The sequence below is a fragment of the Phoenix dactylifera genome, chromosome 18 (assembly GCF_051530095.1).
Source record: "Phoenix dactylifera cultivar Ajwa chromosome 18, Ajwa_hap1_PhDact_Kaust_v1.1, whole genome shotgun sequence".
In the NCBI taxonomy this organism is placed as follows: Eukaryota; Viridiplantae; Streptophyta; class Magnoliopsida; order Arecales; family Arecaceae; genus Phoenix; species Phoenix dactylifera.
Window position 1 is genome coordinate 666,677 of NC_143207.1, and position 10,809 is coordinate 677,485.

A 10,809-nucleotide genomic window follows, 5' to 3' on the forward strand; every position below is an offset into this window, starting at 1 on the left:
CCACCATCCACCAGTGACACCTAGCAGCATGTAGTGGCTACCCAGCAGAATGGAATGATGAACCTCTAGGTGCAGTTAACGTGTGATACAGTCCTACTATCGTGGATCCCTACAGGACGGAGGTCATGGACAACTCGTCAAACCCCATCGTCTGTCATATGTCAAGATTTATTCGACTCGAGTTCGATAGTGGAAAACTCTTTCTCCACTTTATATTACCGCCCTGGCCAAGGTCTTAGAACTCAGTCTAACAAATCACATAGGATCACTCCTCTTCTATCAAGGTCGATAGATTCCTTGTAGGTGCATACCCTACTCCTACAGTGAACCTACTGCAGCCAATCTACACTGCATGGACCCATATGGCTAGAGACCATGTATGTGTGCAGTCAAACTACAATAACCTCACTGTGAGTAGCCGAAGCACCGCAGGTCAAAGGACCAGTCACACTACTGCAACATCAAGCAAGTCACTGACGAGTGAATAGACATCCAAGCGACTTCTTGTCTTGGTCACGCTCAGTACCCTTGTTCTCTAACAAGCACCTGCACTATTACTTCAGTGTCCTTACACTGTGGACTCAAGTCTCGTCCATCCAGAAGGAAAGTGAACTGTGCACTGATTGGATCAATCACCGTCCTCGTGATGATCCATTGATCAGGAGCATTTAGAAATTAATCACCAATGATACATGGCTCAAATTCTCAACTCTTGAGAATATGCATCATCATTTTATTAATTTCTTGGACGATTCATAGACACATAAATAATATGAATGAAAAGATGCCTTTTATTTATTCAATAATAAATAGTCAAGTACAAAATTATGTCCCTAGAATTAATAATGTGTCAGCCAGATTGGCTTCTAGGGCATACATCTAACAAAAGGCACCCCTCGGCCGCAGTCGCCGGAGCGGTTGCAGGCCGAGGAAGCGTCAGCCTACCCAGGGGAGCTCCCAGGGGCTCGGCCCCACCTCGGGGACCCCGTTCGACTCCTCCGGCACCACTTCGGAGGAGGTCCAGGACCTTCCCTTCTGCCGCTCCGAGGTGGGAGCATCTCCCAGAGGAGGCTCACCCCACGGTGGCACGGCGAGAGGGAGAAGAGGAGGGGGGAAGCAAAAAGAGAGGAAGGATGGGAGAAGGGCTCGGCCGGAGGTGAAAGAAGAAGAAAGAAAGGGGCTAGGGCTTCCGGTGGAGACGCAGGGGGAGAGAGAGAGAGGAGAATGGAGACGAAGAGGCGAGAAATCACTTGTACTACTAAAAAATGGAATGTCTACAGACAATCCACTGTTGCCTCTTCCTAAGAAGGCCAAGAAGATCCTTGTAGCTGGGAGCCATGCCGACAACTTGGGCTGTCAGTGTGGAGGATGGACTATCACTTGGCAAGGACGTAGTGGAAACAATCTAACAATTGGTAAACATTCTGAACACCTTAGATTGACTTTGTTTCTTATTTCTTTCAGACATTGTAGAGCATGGTAATGTTTTGAACTTCGAGCGATCCTTTGCAACAGGAACCACAATGCTTGATGCCATCAAGGCCATTGTTGACACCACCACCAAGGTTGTCTACTCTGGAAAATTATCGAAGTGGAATCTAGATTAAGCTACAAGACCTAACAAGCGTTCACGTATGAGAAGGAAAACACAAGCAACAGTGCACTTTTCTATTTTTCCCTTTTTTATTGAGGTTAACAAGAAATGTCACTAACATCTCTTTTCTTCGTTAGAATCATAAAGTATAAATTCGACTGTCTAACAAATGTCTGTCCTTTACATAATCAAACAAATCGATCTGATTTTTCTTTCCCCCTTTAATGGTAAAACACCAAAAATACTGTGTTCAACAAGAATGTCAAATATAGGAGATAGTAGATATGATACTACCATAAAGTTTTCCTCCGAATAAAAAAAGAAAGATAGTACCATAAACTAGAAAGCATGAAAAAAATAATTAGCTGTCACTTCAAATACTTACTAGAAGCCCTAATTGTGAGAGAAACTTGAATACGAAGAGCATTTTAAGCCCTTTCAATCTAATTATTTCAACACAAATTTCTTATCTTATTTCAGACTATAAACATGCAGCGAAGGGGAAAAATATATAAGACTGCCTGTTGCTTTCGCATTCAAATGAAAAATAAAAATGTAAGGTCTCGCAGGCCTGAATGAGGCGAAGGTTAATAGAGTCTTCTCGTGGGTTGCTCAAAAAACAAAAAGAAAAAAGAAAAAAACTAAGGTGGTTCATAGGAGGAGGCTTGCAGGTTTACTTTCCATGTCAATTGCCCAGTGATTTGTCATTTAACTATAACTAGCCTATGCACAAGGTTGATACAGTGGCAGTTCACTTAATATCCCGCATGCACACATATGGCAGCAGATATCAGGAGGTATTCCCATAGACTGTAGGAGTGACATCATTGTTGATTTCTGAACTAATTCGGCCAAAGATTGAAAAGTCAGCTATATCTTTTTATATGATTCGTGAGTGCCATTAATTATTCGATTACTGTTAAAACTATTCACAAATCACAATCAGCACAACATTTTAGAATGGGGCTGTCTCGTAAAAATATCAGCTCAATGTGCTATAGATGGCCCTGTCCAGATTGGGTTGAAAAGTTTTTGTTCACATGAAACAGACATCCCTCTAACATTCTAGTTTTCTCTAACTGTTCCACTATCATATCTAAATATTATGGCGTTATAAATGCGAAAGATCTTAACATTAGCATTTCTTATTCGTCAGTGTCAAAGTCCCTCATAGTTGTATGGCCTCATCTAGCATATATCGGTAGAAACAAATTTGACATTTTCTTTGTTGTTCAATTTAAAGCCCTTCTTGGGTCCTAAATCTTAGATACAGAAACCAGCTTTGTAGCAAACCAGTGTCCTTTTAGCCTAAATGGCTTCTCCCCTCTATTTCAATGGTGAAACAGAGGGAGAAAAGAAGGAGAAGCCGAGCCCAACCAGGCCCATCCCAGGCCCAGTGGCCAATCCGGGCTCGGCCTGCAGGAACCCAGGGCACCGCAGGCTCAGCCGCGGTTGCCCTAGGATACCCCAACGCGACCGCAGGGCCGTCAGGCCTTGGCCGAGTCCAACCTCCCTCCGGTGAGGAGGTGGTGGCGCCACCACAGAGGGAAGAGGTGAAAAAGAAAATAAAGAAAGAAAAAGACGAGGGCAAAAAAAAGGGAGGATCGTACCTGGGTCTTTCGCGCCTCCTTCTCGGTCACGGTGGTTCTCCTCCTCCGCCGTGGTCGGATCGGGGTAAGGGAGGTTCCCGGAGGCTAAAACTCACTCCGACATCACTTCGGAGGAGGTTTAGCCCCTCCCTCTCCCACTACTCCCACCCTGGAGAAGGGCACCCCTCGGCCGCAGTCGCCGGAGCGGCTGCAGGCCGAGGAAGAGTCGGCCTCCTCAGGGGATCTCCCAGGGGCTCGGCCCCACCTCGGGGACCCCGTTCGACTCCTCCGGCACCACTTCAGAAAAGGTCCAGGGCCTTCCCTTCTGCCGCTCCGAGGTGGGAGCATCTCCCAGAGGAGGCTCACCCCACGGTGGCACGGCGAGAGGCAGAAGAGGAGGAGGGTAAGCAAAGAGAGAGGAAGGACGGGAGAAGGGCTCGGCCGGAGGTGAAAGAAGAAGAAAGAAAGGGGCTAGGGCTTCCGGTGGAGACGGAGGGGGGGAGAGAGAGAGGATAATGGAGACGAAGAGGCGAGAAATCACTTGTACTACAAAAAAAATGGAAAGTCTACGGACAATCCACTGTTGCCTCTTCCTAAGAAGGCCAAGAAGATCCTTGTAGCTGGGAGCCATGCCGACAACTTGGGCTGTCCGTGTGGAGGATGGACTATTACTTGGCAAGGACGCAGTGGAAACAATCTAACAATTCGTAAACATTCTAAACACCTTAGATTGACTTTGTTTCTTATTTCTTTCAGACATTGCAGAGCATGGTAATGTTTTGAACTTCGAGCGATCCTTTGCAAATGGAACCACAATCCTTGATGCCATCAAGGCCATTGTTGACACCACCACCAAGGTTGTCTACTCTGGAAAATTATCGAAGTGGAATCTAGATTAAGCTACAAGACCTAACAAGTGTTCACGTATGAGAAGGAAAACACAAGCAACAGTGCACTTTTCTATTTTTCCCTTTTTTATTGAGGTTAACAAGAAATGTTACTAACATCTCTTTTCTTCGTTAGATCATAAAGTATAAATTCGACTGTCTAACAAATGTCTGTCCTTTACATAATCAAACAAATCAATCTGATTTTTCTTTTCCCCCTTTAATGGTAAAACACCAAAAATACTGTGTTCAACAAGAATGTCAAATATAGGAGATAGTAGATACGATACTACCATAAAGTTTTCCTCAGAACAAAAAAAGAAAGATAGTACCATAAACTAGAAAGCATGAAAAAAATAATTAGCTGTCACTTCAAATACTTACTAGAAGCCCTAATTGTGAGAGAAACTTGAATACGAAGAGCATTTTAAGCCCTTTCAATCTAATTATTTCAATACAAATTTCTTATCTTATTTCAGACTATAAACATGCAGCGAAGGGGGAAAATATATAAGACTGCCTGTTGCTTTCGCATTCAAATGAAAAATAAAAATGTAAGGTCTCGCAGGCCTGAATGAGGTGAAGGTTAATAGGGTCTTCTCGTGGGTTGCTCAAAAAACAAAAAGAAAAAAGAAAAAAACTAAGGTGGTTGATAGAAGGAGGCTTGCATGTTTACTTTCCATGTCAAATGCCCAGTGATTTGTCATTTAACTATAACTAGCTATGCACAAGGTTGACACAGTGGCAGTACACTTAATATCCTGCACGCACATATATGGCAGCAGATATCAGGAGGTATTCCCATAGACTGTAGGAGTGACATCATTGTTGATTTCTGAACCAATTCGGCCAAAGATTGAAAAGTCAGCTATATCTTTTTATATGATTCGTGAGTGCCATTAATTATTGGATTAAAGTTAAAACTATTGACAAATCACAATCAGCACAACATTCTAGAATGGGGCAGTCTCGTAAAAATATCAGCTCAACGTGCTATAGATGGCCCTGTCCAGATTGGGTTGAAAAGTTTTTGTTCACATGAAAGAGACATCCCTCTAACATTCTAGTTTTCTCTAACTGTTCCACTATCATTAATAAATATTATGGCGTTATAAATGCAAAAGATCTTAACATTAGCATTTCTTATTCGTCAGTGTCAAAGTTCCTCATAGTTGTATGGCCTCATCTAGCATATATCGGTAGAGCCAAATTTGTCATTTTCTTTGTTGTTCAATTTAAAGCCCTTCTTGGGTCCTAAATCTTAGATATAGAAACCAGCTTTGTAGCAAACCAGTGTCCTTTTAGCCTAAATGGCTTCTCCCCTCTGTTTCAATGGTGAAACAAAGGGAGAAAAGAAAGGAGAAGCCGAGCCCAACCAGGCCCGTACCAGGCCCAGTAGCCAATCCGGGCTCGGCCTGCAGGCACCCAGGTCACCGCAGGCTCAGCCGCGGTTGCCCTAGGACACCCCGATGCGGCCGCAGGCCGTCAGGCCCTGGCCGAGTCCCACCTCCCTCCGGTGAGGAGGTGGTGGCGCCACCACATAGGGAGGAGGTGAAAAAGAAAATAAAGAAAGAAAAAGACGGGGGCAAAAAAAAGGGAGGATCGTACCTGGATCTCTCACGCCTCCTTCTCGGTCACGGTGGTTCTCCTCCTCCGCCATGGTCGGATCGGGGTAAGGGAGGTCCCCGGAGACTAAAACTCACTCCGGCATCACTTCGAAGGAGGTTTAGCCCCACCCTCTCCCACTGCTCCCACCCTGGAGAAGGGCACCCCTCGATAGCAGTCGCCGGAGCGGCTGCAAGCCGAGGAAGCGTCGGCCTCCTCAGGGGAGCTCCCAGGGGCTCGGCCCCACCTCGGGGACCCCGTTCGACTCCTCCGGCACCACTTCAGAGGAGGTCCAGGGCCTTCCCTTCTGCCGCTCCGAGGTGGGAGCATCTCCCAGAGGAGGCTCACCCCACGGTGGCACGGCGAGAGGGAGAAGAGGAGGAGGGGAAGCAAAGAGAGAGGAAGGACGGGACAAGGGCTCGACCGGAGGTGAAAGAAGAAGGAAAGGGGCTAGGGCTTCCGGTGGAGACGGAGGGGGGGAGAGAGAGAGAGGAGAATGGAGACGAAGAGGCGAGAAATCACTTGTACTACAAAAAAAAATGGAAAGTCTGCGGACAATCCACTGTTGCCTCTTCCTAAGAAGGCCAAGAAGATCCTTGTAGCTGGGAGCCATGCCGACAACTTGGGCTGTCAGTGTGGAGGACGGACTATCACTTGGCAAGGACGCAGTGGGAACAATCTAACAATTGGTAAACATTCTAAACACCTTAGATTGACTTTGTTTCTTATTTCTTTCAGACATTGCAGAGCAAGGTAATGTTTTGAACTTCGAGCGATCCTTTGCAACAGGAACCACAATCCTTGATGCCATCAAGGCCATTGTTGACACCACCACCAAGGTTGTCTACTCTGGAAAATTACCGAAGTGGAATCTAGATTAAGCTACAAGACCTAACAAGTGTTCACGTATGAGAAGGAAAACACAAGCAACAGTGCACTTTTCTATTTTTCCCTTTGTTATTGAGGTTAACAAGAAATATTACTAACATCTCTTTTCTTCGTTAGAATCATAAAGTATAAATTCGACTGTCTAACAAATGTCTGTCCTTTACATAATCAAACAAATTGATCTGATTTTTCTTTCCCCCTTTAATGGTAAAACACCAAAAATACTGTGTTCAACAAGAATGTCAAATATAGGAGATAGTAGATATGATACTACCATAAAGTTTTCCTCCGAAAAAAAAAGAAAGATAGTACCATAAACTAGAAAGCATGAAAAAAATAATTAGCTGTCACTTCGAATACTTACTAGAAGCCCTAATTGTGAGAGAAACTTGAATACGAAGAGTATTTTAAGCCCTTTCAATCTAATTATTTCAACACAAATTTCTTATCTTATTTCAGACTATAAACATGCAGCGAAGGGGAAAAATATATAAGACTGCATGTTGCTTTCGCATTCAAATGAAAAATAAAAATGTAAGGTCTCGCAGGCCTGAATGAGGTGAAGGTTAATAGGGTCTTCTCGTGGGTTGCTCAAAAAACAAAAAGAAAAAAGAAAAAAACTAAGGTGGTTCATAGAAGGAGGCTTGCAGGTTTACTTTCCATGTCAAATGCCCAGTGATTTGTCATTTAACTATAACTAGCTATGCACAAGGTTGACACAGTGGCAGTACACTTAATGTCCTGCACGCACATATATGGCAGCAGATATCAGGAGGTATTCCCATAGACTGTAGGAGTGACATCATTGTTGATTTCTGAACCAATTCAGCCAAAGATTGAAAAGTCAGCTATATCTTTTTATATGATTCGTGAGTGCCATTAATTATTGGATTACTGTTAAAACTATTGACAAATCACAATCAGCACAACATTCTAGTATGGGGCAGTCTCGTAAAAATATCAGCTCAACGTGCTATAGATGGCCCTGTCCAGATTGGGTTGAAAAGTTTTTGTTCACATGAAACAGACATCCCTCTAACATTCTAGTTTTCTCTAACTGTTCTACTATCATATCTAAATATTATGGCGTTATAAATGCGAAAGATCTTAGCATTAGCATTTCTTATTCGTCAGTGTCAAAGTTCCTCAAAGTTGTATGGCCTCATCTAGCATATATCGGTAGAGCCAAATTTGTCATTTTCTTTGTTGTTCGATTTAAAGCCCTTCTTGGGTCCTAAATCTTAGATACAGAATCCATCTTTGCAGCAAACCAGTGTCCTTTTAGCCTAAATGGCTTCTCCCCTCTGTTTCAATGGTAAAACAGAGGGAGAAAAGAAAGGAGAAGCCGAGCCCAACCAAGCCTGGCCCAGGACAAGTGGCCAATCCGGGCCGAGCCCATTTAGGCTCGGCCTGCGGGCACCCAGGGCACCGCAAGCTCAGCCGCAGTTGCCCAAGGGTACCCCTACGCGACCGCAGGGCCGTCAGGCCCTGGCCGAGTCCCACCTCCCTCCGGTGAGTAGGTGGTGGCACCACCACAGAGGGAGGAGGCGAACAAGAAAATAACAGAAAATAAAGAAAGAAAAAGTGGGGGAAAAAAAAAGGAGGATCGTACCTGGGTCTCTCGCGCCTCCTCGGTCACGGTGGTTCTCCTCTTCCGCCGTGGTCGGATCGGGGTAAAGGAGGTCCCCGGAGACTAAAATTCACTCCGGCATCACTTCGGAGGTGGTTTAGCCCCTCCCTCTCCCACAGCTCCCACCCTGGAGAAGGGCACCCCTCGGCCGCAGTCGCCGAAGCGGCTGCAGGCCGAGGAAGCGTCGGCCTCCTCAAGGGAGCACCCAGTGGCTCGGCCCCACCTCGGAGACCCCGTTCGACTCCTCCGGCACCACTTCGGTGGAGGTCCAGGGCCTTCCCTTCTGCCGCTCCGAGGTGGGAGCATCTCCCGGAGGAGGCTCACCCCATGATGGCACGGCGAGAGGGAGAAGAGGAGGGGGGAAGCAAAGAGAGAGGAAGGACAGGAGAAGGGCTCGGCCGGACGTGAAAGAAGAAGAAAGAAAGGGGCTAGGGCTTCCGGTGGAGACGGAGGGGGAAAGAGAGAGAGAGGAGAATGGAGACGAAGAGGCGAGAAATCACTTGTACTACTAAAAAATGGAAAGTCTACGGACAATCCACTGCTACCTCTTCCTAAGAAGGCCAAGAAGATCCTTTTAGCTGGGAGCCATGCCGACAACTTGGGCTGCCAGTGTGGAAGATGGACTACCACTTGGCAAGGACGCAGTGGGAACAATCTAACAATTGGTAAACATTCTAAACACCTTAGATTGACTTTGTTTCTTATTTCTTTCAGACAGAGCAGAGCATGGTAATCTTTTGAACTTCGAGCGATCCTTTGCAACAGGAACCACAATCCTTGATGCCATCAAGGCCATTGTTGACACCACCAAGGTTGTCTACTCTGGAAAATTATCGAAGTGGAATCTAGATTAAGCTACAAGACCTAACAAGTGTTCACGTATGAGAAGGAAAACAGTGCACTATTCTATTTTTCCCTTTTTTATTGAGGTTAACAAGAAATGTTACTAACATCTCTTTTCTTCGTTAGTGCCATTAATTATTGGATTACTGTTAAAACAATTGACAAATCACAATCAGCACAACATTCTAGAATGGGGCTGTCTCGTAAAAATATCAGCTCAACGTGCTATAGATGGCCCTGTCCAGATTGGGTTGAAAAGTTTTTGTTCGCATGAAACAGACATCCCTCTAACATTCTAGTTTTCTCCAACTGTTCCACTATCATAACTAAATATTATGAAGTTATAAATGAGAAAGATCTTAACATTAGCATTTCTTATTCGTCAGTGTCAAAGTTCTGCATAGTTGTATGGCCTCATCTAGCATATATCGGTAGAGCCAAATTTGTCATTTTTCTTTGTTGTTCAATTTAAAGCCCTTCTTGGGTCCTAAATCTTAAATACGGAAACAAGCTTTGTAGCAAACTAGTGCCCTTTTAGCCTAAATGGCTTCTCCCCTCTGCTTCAATGGTAAAACAGAGGGAGAAAAGAAAGGAGAAGCCGAGCCCAACCAGGCCCATCCCAAGCCCAGTTGCCAATCCGGGCCGAGCCCAGATGGGCTCGGCCTACAGGCACCGCAGGCTCAGCCGCGGTTGCCCTAGGGTACCCCGACGCGACCGCAGGGCTGTCAAGCCCTGGCCGAGTCCCACCCCCCTCCAGTGAGGAGGTGGTGGCACCACCACAGAGGGAGGAGGCGAAAAAGAAAATAAAAGAAAATAAAGAAAGAAAAAAGCGGAAAAAAAAGGGAGGATCGTACCTGTATCTCTCGCGCCTCCTCGGTCACGGTGGTTCTCCTCCTCCGCCGTGGTCGGATCGGGGTAAGGGAGATGCCCGGAGACTAAAACTCACTCCGGCATCACTTCGAAGGAGGTTTAGCCCCTCCCTGTCACACTGCTCCCACCCTGGAGAAGGGCACCCCTCGGCCGCAGTCGCCGGAGCGGCTGCAGGCCGAGGAAGCGTCGGCCTCCCCAGGGGAGCTCCCAGGGGCTCGGCCCCACCTCGGGGACCCCGTTCGACTCCTCCGGCACCACTTCGGAGGAGGTCCAGGGCCTTCCCTTCTGCCGCTCCGAGGTTGGAGCATCTCCCGGAGGAGGCCCACCCCACGGTGGCACGGCGAGAGGGAGAAGAGGAGGGGGAAAGCAAAAAGAGAGGAAGGACAGGAGAAGGGCTCGGCCGGAGGTGAAAGAAGAAGAAAGAAAGGGGCTAGGGGTTCCGGTGGAGACAGAGCGAGAGAGAGAGAGAGAGAGGAGAATGGAGATGAAGAGACGAGAAATCACTTGTTCTACAAAAAAATGGAATGTCTACGGACAATCCACTGTTGCCTATTCCTAAGAAGGCCAAGAAGATCCTTGTAGCTGGAAGCCATGCCGACAACTTGGGCTGTCGGTGTGGAGGACGGACTATCACTTGGCAAGGACGCAGTGGGAACAATCTAACAATTGGTAAACATTCTAAACACCTTAGATTGACTTTGTTTCTTATTTCTTTCAGGCATTGCAGAGCATGGTAATGTTTTGAACTTCGAGCGATCCTTTGCAACAGGAACCACAATCCTTGATGCCATCAAGGCCATTGTTGATGCCACCACCAAGGTTGTCTACTCCGGAAAATTATCGAAGTGGAATCTAGATTAAGCTACAAGACCTAACAAGTGTTCACGTATGAGAAGGAAAACA